Below are 11,388 nucleotides of genomic sequence, written 5' to 3'. Positions count from 1 at the left end.
GATTTCATAGATTCACTACACAAATCTTAGAAGGTAAAAATAACAAAACCATCTGTGTATGACAATGTGAAACAACTGTATTCATGATATAAAAATCTTTATAACGTCTTCATCACGCTCCACACACACTATCAGCTGCAATCAGTTTGGTATATGATTTAAATGTAAATGTGCTTCTGTTGTGTATCCATCAATCTAGTTGATTTTTTAGATTCAACATCTGGTGTGTGAGAGGACGAAGAACAGGTTTTGTTTGTTTATAATATAACAATGTATATTTTTTGAGGTAAACTTTCAGTCAAGGGACTTCTTAGCAGCAGGATTGCTAAGAGGGGCCACACGTGACTGTGAGTGTGAATGGTTGTCTGTCTCTATGTGTTGGCCCTGTGATGGACTGGTGACCTGTCCAGGGTGAACCCTACCTCTCGCCCGTAGTTGCTGGGATAGGCTCCAGCCCCCCCCCCCCCCCCCCCCCCACAACCCTTAACAGGAATAAGCGGGAAAAAATGGATGGATGGATGGATTTCAGTGATGTGATAAAACAATATAATGCACCACTTCAACTAAAATGCAATATAATGATTCTAAAACAGAGAACCATTCTATTTTTTTTAAATTCTTTTTAGTGTTTCTAAACTACTGCTGACCTCTGCTCTACTCTGTACTGCATGCCACATATTACACAGGTGATGTTGTTCCAAAGTAATTTCTAAAACAAGTGTATGTGCATACATGCACACACACAAACACACACACACACACACACACACACACACACACACACACACTCACACACACACTCACAGACATTCTGGAAGTGGCTGTCAGACTGCTGCATTGCAATACTGTGATCCTGTGACCCTGGAGAAAGTCAGTCTCATCAGATGACTTGACATTCCCAAGTGTGTGTGTGTGTGTGTGTGTGTGTGTGTGTGTGTGTATGTGTGTGTGTGTGTGTGTGTGTGTGTATGTGTGTGTGTGTGTGGGGGTTCTAGTGCTTGCTGCATATCGAGGACTAAAATCCGTATTTCACTAACAGTGTGAGGTCATTTTTGGAAAGTGCGGACATTTTAGCAGGCCCTCACATCTTTAAGGTGCTGTTTGATGGTCAAGACTTGATTTTAGGGTCGGGGTTATGGTAAGGGGCTAGAGAATGGCTTATGCCCATCAACGTCCTCACAAACACAGAAGTGTGTGTGTGTGTGTTTGTGCGTGTGTGTGTGTGTGTGTGTGTTTGTCAGCCTCCCACCAAGTGACATGACCATCTCACAGCTCTGCCAGCGTCACTCCACAGTGGTCGCATCACTCCTGCAGCTCATCACACTTCTAAGCTACTCGTCACTGCAGACAATTAAAACTTGCTTCCAAAAACAAAAGAGTGTCATCTACCTCTGAGATGCAAAAATACAGAATGACTGGAGGGAGCCTCGCTGGTGTCAGACAACTGAAGGAGACGTGTCCAAATCTGTACTCTTATTTTCAAGTGTCGCTGAAACTGATAATGAATATATTGATGAAAGACTGCTATTTTGCATTAAATACAGTGTGAATATCGTATCAGTATGAGTCTCTTTTAAGAGGTTTTTCTTCCAAAGTTTCTGTGCAAAATTATCATAGCCCTACTTGAAATCTAAAACTGTGACCATATTATGAGATGCAAATATTCAATTATGCAGATCTGCTACAGAGAGCTTTCAATCTTTGGATACTAAGCATTTACAGGCTCCTCTTCTGTGATAAGTGCAATTTATGGCACCAAAACAACTCGACATGTTCATCTCCTCATACAGCCTCTTTGTTATGGAGGGGGGAAAAAAGACCCAAGAGCCCAACAGATAGGAGAGAAGAGTTAGAAACACAATCAGGATAAAATTGCAGCAGGAGAGAGGAAATGAACCAAAGAGTGACGTGAGGGAGAGTCTGGATCTGACACCAAAACAGAATCAAAACAGCACCGGGGTTGCACACAATGTCGCAAGTAACTGACACAAAAATGATCACAACATGCTGTCTTGATCCATTACTTCCCAATAATTATAAAAGATGCAGTTTTAAAGCAATGGCACTTTGGGTCCAGCGGGCAGAGTTGGTTCGGTCCTCTCTTACTAATTCCTGTGAGGACTTTGTGTACTTTTCCATCAGTCTCAGCACAGTCGTAGTGAAGGTAGCTGCAGCTTCTCTGCGTGGAATTGTTGCTCCCAGGCTGGGATCCACTATCTAATTTTGAACAAATTGAGACAAGGATAAAAACTGGGACACATTCTCTGAGTTGTAACCTATTCAAGCCCAAGATTATGATCGCAAGACAAGTACCTGATCATAGATTTTGCAAATAAAAAGCTATTCTTGAATTATTTGGGATATTTCTTTTAGGTGAGCCAAACATTGAGGATGTGCCAGCCTTTGCTCTCAATAAATAACAAGATGAATGTTCAGGTTGGTGTTTTCTCTGGCTGGAATGTTCAGCATGAAATCATGGAATGTGTTCTTGTGTGGAACAGACAGACTCAAATTTTGTTAACCTGACATGTACAATGACTTATTTGTCTGGAAGTGTGTGTGTGTGTGTGTGTGTGTGTGTGTGTGTGTGTGTGTGTGTGTGTGTGTGTGTGTGTGTGTATCCAAAATTGGCTCCACTGAATGATGATGATGAGTTGACAACAGGTGGAAAGGTTGTAGCATCTCACAAGGTGCAAGGGTTTATTCACGTGTTTACTCCCTCAGATAGAGCAGAATTTGGGCCTACATGTGTTCATCTCCCTTGGGTCCTGAAAGCTTTTTTTTTTTTTTTGGTTCCTGGTTTGGACAACCCATAACTGATAAGAGCGAGTTCATTTCCATCCATGTTCCTCAAAGCAGAAACAAACTGTCAAACGCGGTGTTCGCTTATACAAACACACACTGGAACGGCAATCTCAATGTGGTGTTAAGATTAGTGTGCAGAAATAACTGCAATACTGTAAACGACTGCAGCACAATACCCTGCAGGGTGATGTGTTCAGAAAGGTGGCGATTTAACTACCAGGTGAGTTGAAAGGCAGCATTTTATGGTATTGTCCACCGTCCTTTACATGATGGCGAGAGGGGTGGAGAGAGAGGGAGAGAGATTTCAGCATTGCCATTGCAAAAGAAAGATGGTGATCACCACAAGAAATGAATCAATTTGCCAGCATGAATCATTACTTGGTTTCCCAAAACAGCTCCAACATTTGTGGAGGCAGCTGGCCCCTTTGTAGCCTTTTCTCTCCGGCTGTTTCACGCTATTGCTCAGCTCAGAGGGGGCAAGAGTGGAAATAACACCTGTTTGAATGCTGTGCATCAATAAATCTGACTCAGTCTTGACCTGGTGGAAAAATTGAGCTACTTAAAGCTTAATTACTTCACCTAAAAAAAAGAAGAAGTGTATTTTACTGTTCAAGTACTCACAAATGGACATCTTGAGCTTGTGCATCACTTTTTTGGCTCTACAATGCAAGAAGACCCAGCTACGTATATTCAAACTGACGCTAACGGCAACTGATGCCAACAACTGCAAAACTGAGAAAAAAAACTACTGTTATTCTATATTTGTGTGTTTTTAGTTCAAATCAAATCAATAAATCAGTGTTTGGGGCTGGAAAATGAATGATCACACAGGATTGTGAGTTTGTAAACAGACATTTTTGGGCAGTTTTAGTGTTTGTAGTTGGTGACAACGGGGCAGCAGTAGCGTCAAGCTAAATATACGTGGCTGGCACAAAGAATCGATTGATGCAGCAGTGTAAAAGTATCTCTGTAAGCTCCAGACTCTGTCCTGAGAATTTAAAAGGCAAAATACATTTTAAGGGGAAGTAACACTTTAATGTCCAGCAAAAAGAAAGCTCCATCACGGAGTTCCACCGTAGGATTATTGTATTTACGAGTATTGTACAACGCTGAAAATGGTAGTGATGATTTTAAAAAAGAAAGAAAAGAAAAAGAGCAGTTAGGATAATAACGGCTAGAAATGCAAGAACAAACTGAATTCAAATAAGAAGATCGGGGAGAAGTAAAGAATCTTTTCTGGTGTTCTCAGCAATACCTGGGTTGTATTGCACCTCGTGCATTAATGAGTTTTTGAAAAACTGCTCCAGGGTTTCGGTTTATTAATGTGGAGGAGCGAGCAACACAAAATGTTCCCAATTAAAATGAAGATAAATTGCAGTCAGTAGGCTTCCTGTTGTGACTACTTTTGCATGTTTCTCTAAATCTCTGCCATACAGATAGGTCATTAAGCACTAAAGGCTGCTCTGGTCCCGCGGCGTTACAGCTTCAACACATCACATCCTTCTCTGAGCCAGAACCACAAAACTGCGCAGGGAAGAAGAGGAGGATGTGAAGATAAACTGGACCCATCAGGAGGAGCTGCTTTTGTGGCATTACTTTACATGAATTATTCATGGTGTGTTCATGCACTTGGGGAAAAAAAAAATCCCCAATAGTTTTCAAGGAATTATTATCTTTTTGTCCTGACTTTCCGAAGACAAAGGAGAATAATTTTTTCTTAATTCACAAAGGAGGGAGGACTGTAATGAGTTCCCTGGAAAGGCTAATTTAATGTGATGATGAATGAATTATAAATGAATATATATATCTGAGCGGAAATTCTATTTGTTCCTATTTTTCTAAAGAGCAGCATCAAAATACTGTGTTCTTTTCAAGGAATCTTTAAGGAAGAGTTTAAAAAAGAGACAGTTGGTCAGTTTGTTGTTGCTTTTCACGTTACAGGACATATATTGTATTATGATTTCATAAGATGAATGCCTTTAATCAGCATGGAAACTGCTAGAAATAGCTAATTCTATATATAATTTTAAGACAAGTGTCTCATCAGAGTTTAAATAAACCACTGCTCAGTGTCAGTGACCTTGAGATTTGATGGAAAGACCCATAATAAAATAAAATGATAGTGTCAGGGTGGCAGGAGGAAGGTGGAACCAAATCCAGGAAGAGGGCGGATAATGTGGAAGTGAAAAATTTTGATAATGAAAATAAAGAGAAACTAAACTTGCAACCAAAAAGACCCCAAAACAATCAAACAAACAGGTGGGAGAAGAGCGTGGAGAAGAATCAGAGTAACTGAAGAGAAGATCTGTCAATCAAGTCAGAGTACGCGGCACTCAAATAATCACAAAGTAAGAAAGAGGTGTGAGAACACGAAGGCAGGGAATGAGCTGAATGGGTTGGAGACACACGGAACAGGTCTGTGCTGACGTGGACTGAAGAACTGATGCGACACAGGCCAGATTCAGAAAAGATAGAAAACACACAAAGACAGGAAGTGCAAAGGATGGGAGTTCTACAAAATAAAACAGAAACTGACAGGAGGAAACTCATCACACTGAAAAAAACAGGAAACACAAGTAAGAGTCCATGATAATACAAGCCTAAAAGGTCTAAAAAGAAAAAAAATGTTAAAATATAGGCATGTTCTAGAAGTATCTGACAGTAAGTGCAGACAGAAACACTTTCAGTATGGGATTGCCTTTTTGGTTTAAAACTCTCCAACAAACAAAAGTAAAGATTATTCAATCATCGGTTCTGCCTGTCATTCCAATTCTTTGTTGATTCCCCTATTGATGCTATGCTTATGTTAAATAAACATAAACTGCATTGCTCTTTGTTTTGCTTTTCAAGATATAAGAAATCAATGTTCTCCAATGAGCAACTGTCAGAAAAACATCCCAGCACTGATAAAAGGAACTGATAATCTCAGAGATATAGAATTTTGGCTCTCTGTGTTGAAAGTGCAGGGTCTCTGATGATTCCCATCCTCAGCCAAACAGTGCGATTTTTCTCTCTCTGGTTTCATTCAAATGTGTCTCAGAGGACTGAAGAGGTCAAATTAGTCAGTGAGTCCCAAGAATAAAAAGGAAATATTAGATCAAAATAAAAAAGGAGAACATAAAAATAAGCAGAATTTTGCAGTGTTATAGGTTTTGCCTCTCCCTCCTGTTAGTTATTACCCTGTGATTTCTTCTTCCATCCCTGTGTTACAGGAGATCATGAAGTCTTTGTTCCAAGTATGCACATTATTGGTCGTTCTCTCTCCCAAAGGTTCTTTGACGTCTATCAAATCAAGTAGGTTGTTGTTTAACCACTTAGCCAAGGTGAGGAGCAGAGCTTTTCTGTCGTCTCCTCCAGCTCTTCACTTGTTACTGGCTTTTAGGGGGCTTTTTCATGTCTTTTATGTTTTGTTCTTTTTCACTTTGTTACTCTAAGGAACTGCACTACTACCGTGATTAAAGTGTCTGATGTCATCACTTGGCTATCAGTTGCTCCTGTATGGCTATAGATTTTCTAATTGCCAGGTTCAACTCCCGTGATGTAGAACCTGTTTCTTGTGTTTTCCTCTTTTCTTTGCCTCTGAGTAGTGCCTCTCTGAATACTTTATCTAATGGAGCACAAATCAGAAGGAAGAGCGAGAGACTGATGATCATCTGCTCTTATCCCTCGGAGCTTAATGTTACAGAATGAAACGCACAGATGCACACTGTGTCTTCTTCGCCGCCTCCTCCTCGCCCACCCACACAAATACTTAACAGAAAAGTTTCCCAAAAGTTCATTTTCCCAGTCAGCCAGACATTCAGTCAGCTATATGCTGTTTACCCCATTATCAGCCCTGACCATTGACACTCAATCAAATGGAAAAGCGCACGCGCACACACACACACACACACACACACACACACACACACACACACACACACACACACACACACACACACACACATATTAGTTGCTGGGGGAGACACTGGCAAGATATGAGATCCACATCAGGTCAGCTGCCTGATGCTTCTAACTTGGGAGATTTTGTCTTGGTGGCTCACTCGCTCCCCTGAGGGGATATAGAGTTTGATCTGGTCTGGTTCCCTAAGCAGCGTTTCAGTCTTAATAATGTCTATAAAGCTTCTGGAGTAGCCTTGTTTATGTGGAAGGGTTGTAAATCTTTGTGTACGTCTTCAAAAAAGAGCACATTTCTCTTGAAATTGTTAGTTATCAGCATCAATAATTGTTTGGTTCTGCTGGTTCTGCTTATATAGTTATTTATAGAAGAACTGACAGCGAGCTTTGACTTTTTAGGAATGCACCACCACCACCATTTCACCAGTGACATTGCAAGAGAAAGTCATTTCACAGCTAGTAAAAACAATGTGTTAGGTAGACAGATCACTCCGCCCATCTGACTGTTTTAATTATGGGTCATTACAAGTACATAATGATTTACAAGTAGCATGTAGTCACAACAAAAAATTGCATTTCAGTAATGAAAACATTTTGACAGTTGTGATGTACAGATGATGTTGTATCTGCTTGGCATCACTGGCTGCTGCACCTCCTCCAGTACACTTTTTCGGTCAGCTGCAGGGTCGTCAGCTGGTGTTCATGGATGTTTCGCCCCCAAACTACTACATCTTGCTGTGGTAAAGCTACAGCTGCACTCAATGGGGTGTTGAGCCCCAACTCATATCCTTCCTCTGCAGCCAAAGCCAATATCTTGCTCTCTCTGCCTCCTCAGCTAGCTTCTTGACGGACTTTTTCGGGCTTGTACCTGCCATCCCGGCCATACAGAGAAGCTGGATTGTGGATTTCCCCATCACACTCCTACAGCCAACTTCAACTGGGTGGATGGTCGCAGTCCAGCCTCCCTCTCTGCACTCTGCTGTCAGATTGGAATACTTGAGCCATTTGAACTCATGTGCCTCTGGCATTCCCTCCTCCCATGGCACGGTGAGCTTGATGATGAGGACCTTCTTGGTGGCTGAGGACCACATCACAACATCTGGTCTTGAAGCTGCCTGTGTGATCTCGGTTGAGAAGACAAGCTGAGTGCCCAGGTCAACATGCATTCCCCATCCCTCTCCTGGATTGAGAAGACATCTAATTTCTTTTCCCTGCCACTATCTTCTGCACATCCTGTCCTGTTCTGATGAAAGGGATGTTTGGCCGTGGAGAATATGGGGAGTTGTTTGACCTGACCCTGCATCCCTCCAACTGCTCTGCAAGTTTCTTTAGAACGTGATTGTCATCTCAGATGACCCTGTGTCAGGGCAATGCTGCATCCTGATAGAATGTGATGGAGGCCTGTCGACGGTGTCCTCCTAGTGGGTCCATGCTCCTTGTTTGCCCTGGGACACAGCCTTGATGAGGTAGCAGTCCTGTTGCACTTGCAAGACCTCTTCCATAACCATGGTCTTTCTCTGCTCCCTTGTGGCTTTGGACCAGAACTGTGCAGGCTCTCCCCAGCCCAGCCCTGGCCCAGCTGATTTGAACTCTTCCCAGGACCTCCTTTTGTTGCAACTGGCTGATGGCTTGGCCAACCTCGTCCTGGGCCCTTCACCTGCGTCCTATGCAGATGGACACTCCTGCACCTTTGACTGCTCCTACCCTGGATTCCATTAGCTCAAGTACAAGATGGGTTTTCTCCTGTTTGTAACTGAGGTTTATGGACTTCAGGGGAAGTTGTAACATGTTCTTGCCAAAGAAGCCTGCGTCACAGAGGCAGGGGGGACACCCAGCCACTTCCTCATGTAGGAGTCGGCAATGCCATCCATTTTGCTGGCCATCGAGGGTGGAATCTTGTACACCTTCAGTGGCCACATCACCCGCTAGAAGAGTGTGATAGCACCACACTTTTAGTTTCCCGGGGAGCTGGCTGCTGTCGATCTTCATGAGCCCCTCTCTCAGCTGCCTCTGTATCACCCTCCCCATCTACCTATCCAAGAGCTCTGATGTGTACTCCCTCCCGAGGCTTCGGATGGGTTGCTCTGCCAACCGCGGTATCTGCTCTCTCCAGCTGAAAAAACAGTCCTGTCATCCCTCACTACTTTTCTAATTGAAAGGCTCTAGGACTTTGAGAGTTTTATTGTCATCCGAGCCCACTGGGTCAGCTCATTGAGCCGTTTAAGGAGTCGTGCTGTACATGGAGCTGTTTGCAGGATGGTTGTTTTGTCCTCCATGTACCCTCTCAGTGTGGGGAGTCTTCTTCCTGATGGTGTTTTCAGTCCTATGGCCATTTGCCTCGCTCCAATGAGGATGACTTCAAACGCCACCACAAACAGGATCGTAGATACGGAACAGCCCATAGCAATGGCGGCTTCCAACAAATAAACAAAGAATGACAACTTAAGATTAATTCATGGATTTGAAACCAATTTATGAAATGTGTGAATTTTAATTGAATCTTGAGGTGTCTGGAAGAGTGTTAGTTTAGTCTTAACTCCCTCCAGAAAGGGCTGTTAATGTTACCCTTAACATTAGCATGACATGGTAGTAGCATTCAGGGAGGGCCAGCTCAGTGAACGAAGTAATGAGAGGATTTCATTGTTGTTGTTGTTGTCCTCCTCCTCCGCTTGTCCAGGTCTGGGTCGCGGGGGCAGCAGCCTCAGCAGGGAAGCCCAGACTGTTCTCTCCCCAGCCACTTCCACCAGCTCTTCCAAGGGAATCCCGAGGCGTTCTCAGGCCAGCCAAGAGATATAACCCCTCCAGCGTGTCCTGGGTCGGCCCCGAGGCCTCCTCCTGGTTGGACAGGCCTGGAAGACCTCCCAAGGGAAGTGTCCAGGAGGCATCCTCACCAGATGCCAGAAACCCCTGACTGACTCCTCTCTATGTGGAAGAGCAGCAGCTCTACCCTGAGCTATCCTGAATGACCAAGCTTCTCACCCTATCCCTAAGGGAGAGCCCAGCCACCCTTCGGAGGAAACTCATTTCGGCCGCTTGTATTCACAATCTTGTTTTTTCAGTGATTACCCAAAGCTCATGACCATAGGTGAGGGTTGGAATGTAGATTGAGCTGTAAATTGAGGGCCTCACCTTTTGGCTAAGCTCCCTCTTTACCACAATGGACTGATTTAGCACCATCATCACTGCGGATGCTGCCCAAATCCGCTTGTCAATCTCCCGCGCCATCCTACCCTCACTCGTGAACAAGATTGTGATATACTTAAACTCCTCCACCTGAGGCAGGACCCCCCCACCCCCCATCCCCACCCTCCACAACCTGGAGTGGGCAGGCCACCCTTTTCCAGCTGAAGATCATGGCCTCAGACTTGGAGGTGCAGATTCTCATCCCTGCCAAACATTCGGCAGCGAACTGCCCCAGTAAGAGCTGGAGGTCATGGCTAGATGGAGCTAAGAGGACCACATCATCCGCAAAAAGTAGAGATGACATCCTCCTTGCACCCAGCTCGACTCCCTCGCCTAGAAATTCTGTCCATAAAAGTTATGAACAGAACCGGTGACAAAAGGGCAGCCTTGGTGGAGTTCAACCCTCACTGGGAACAAGTCCGACTTACTGCCGGCAACGCAAACCAGACTCTTACTCCTGCCAGTAAAACACAGAAGTCTGAATTTTCCAAGTTACAAGTTGGAAAATTTTAATGCCCAGTTAGAATTGAATAGCTAAAATGTATAATTTATCATATAAAATATATGTTGTATGCATGGTGCAGTGGTTAGCACTGTCGCCTCACAGCAAGAGGGTTCCGCGCTGGAGCATGGGATCTTTCTGTGTGGAGTTAGCATGTTCTCCCTGTGTCTGTGTGGGTTCTCTCTGAGTACTCCAGCTTTCCCCCAAGCCTTTAACAAGGTGAAAACAGATAGGTCCTGGCATCATAACTTCAACATGCAGTAACTCTACTTCTTTGGTTGCATTTAATTGTTTGTGACTAAATAATCAGAAGTAGTCTAACTTTACGCCAAACCCAGGACAACAAAATGTGCCTCTTGTACGATGTATGTATACCCACATGAATGCATATATAATTTGCCTTGGTGACGTGCGTGTATGATTGAATAGTATGCTGTCAAGGAGAAGTGACACCTCTCCATGTGTGAGAGCTGCACAGGCTCCGGAATTGTGACAGAAGTAATTGTGGCCTTCAGCGGCGCATGTAGAAAATGTAGATAACATCGGTTCTCAAGAGAACTCTTTAACAATGGCTTTGACGATTACAGGCTGAAGAGAATGATACTTTAAAGCAACACTATTCAATGTAAATTACTTCTTGTGCGTCACTGACATATAAGTCGCTACTTCATTTACATAAAGATAAAAAAATAAAAAACAACAATAAAGGAAACATGCTCAAACAGAAACAGCCAGTACATGTCCACTTCTTACTTAGGCCTGAATTGTTTTACTTTGTGGATCTTTTTAACCCGATTACTTCAAAACATCTGCTCTTAGCCTGCTTCTGTTTTTTATTCAGGCGGTTATATCCTCTTTGTAGATGTATAGGATCATACTAATTTAAAGTAACTAAGCCATCGTCACTGGGATTTTAGCTGGTGCTGCAGTTAATGAAGGTTAAATTTCTGTCATCACCAGCATTGAAAGCACTCTCTACTTACATTAAAGCTGTGTATTTT

At 43.3% G+C, this 11,388-nt stretch overlaps 1 pseudogene; it reads right to left on the bottom strand.

Annotated features, from left to right (window-relative positions):
• Positions 1-8,120: 8,120 nt before the first annotated feature.
• Positions 8,121-9,927, bottom strand: LOC147249892 (uncharacterized; annotated as a pseudogene).
• Positions 9,928-11,388: the final 1,461 nt, after the last annotated feature.

This window comes from Aulostomus chinensis, chromosome 14 (assembly GCF_037954235.1).
Source record: "Aulostomus chinensis isolate RoL2024-O1b breed Wild chromosome 14, RoL_Achi_v1.0, whole genome shotgun sequence".
NCBI classification, from domain to species: Eukaryota; Metazoa; Chordata; class Actinopteri; order Syngnathiformes; family Aulostomidae; genus Aulostomus; species Aulostomus chinensis.
Note: the sequence above shows the minus strand (reverse complement) of the source record. Positions and strands in the feature narration are given on the sequence as shown.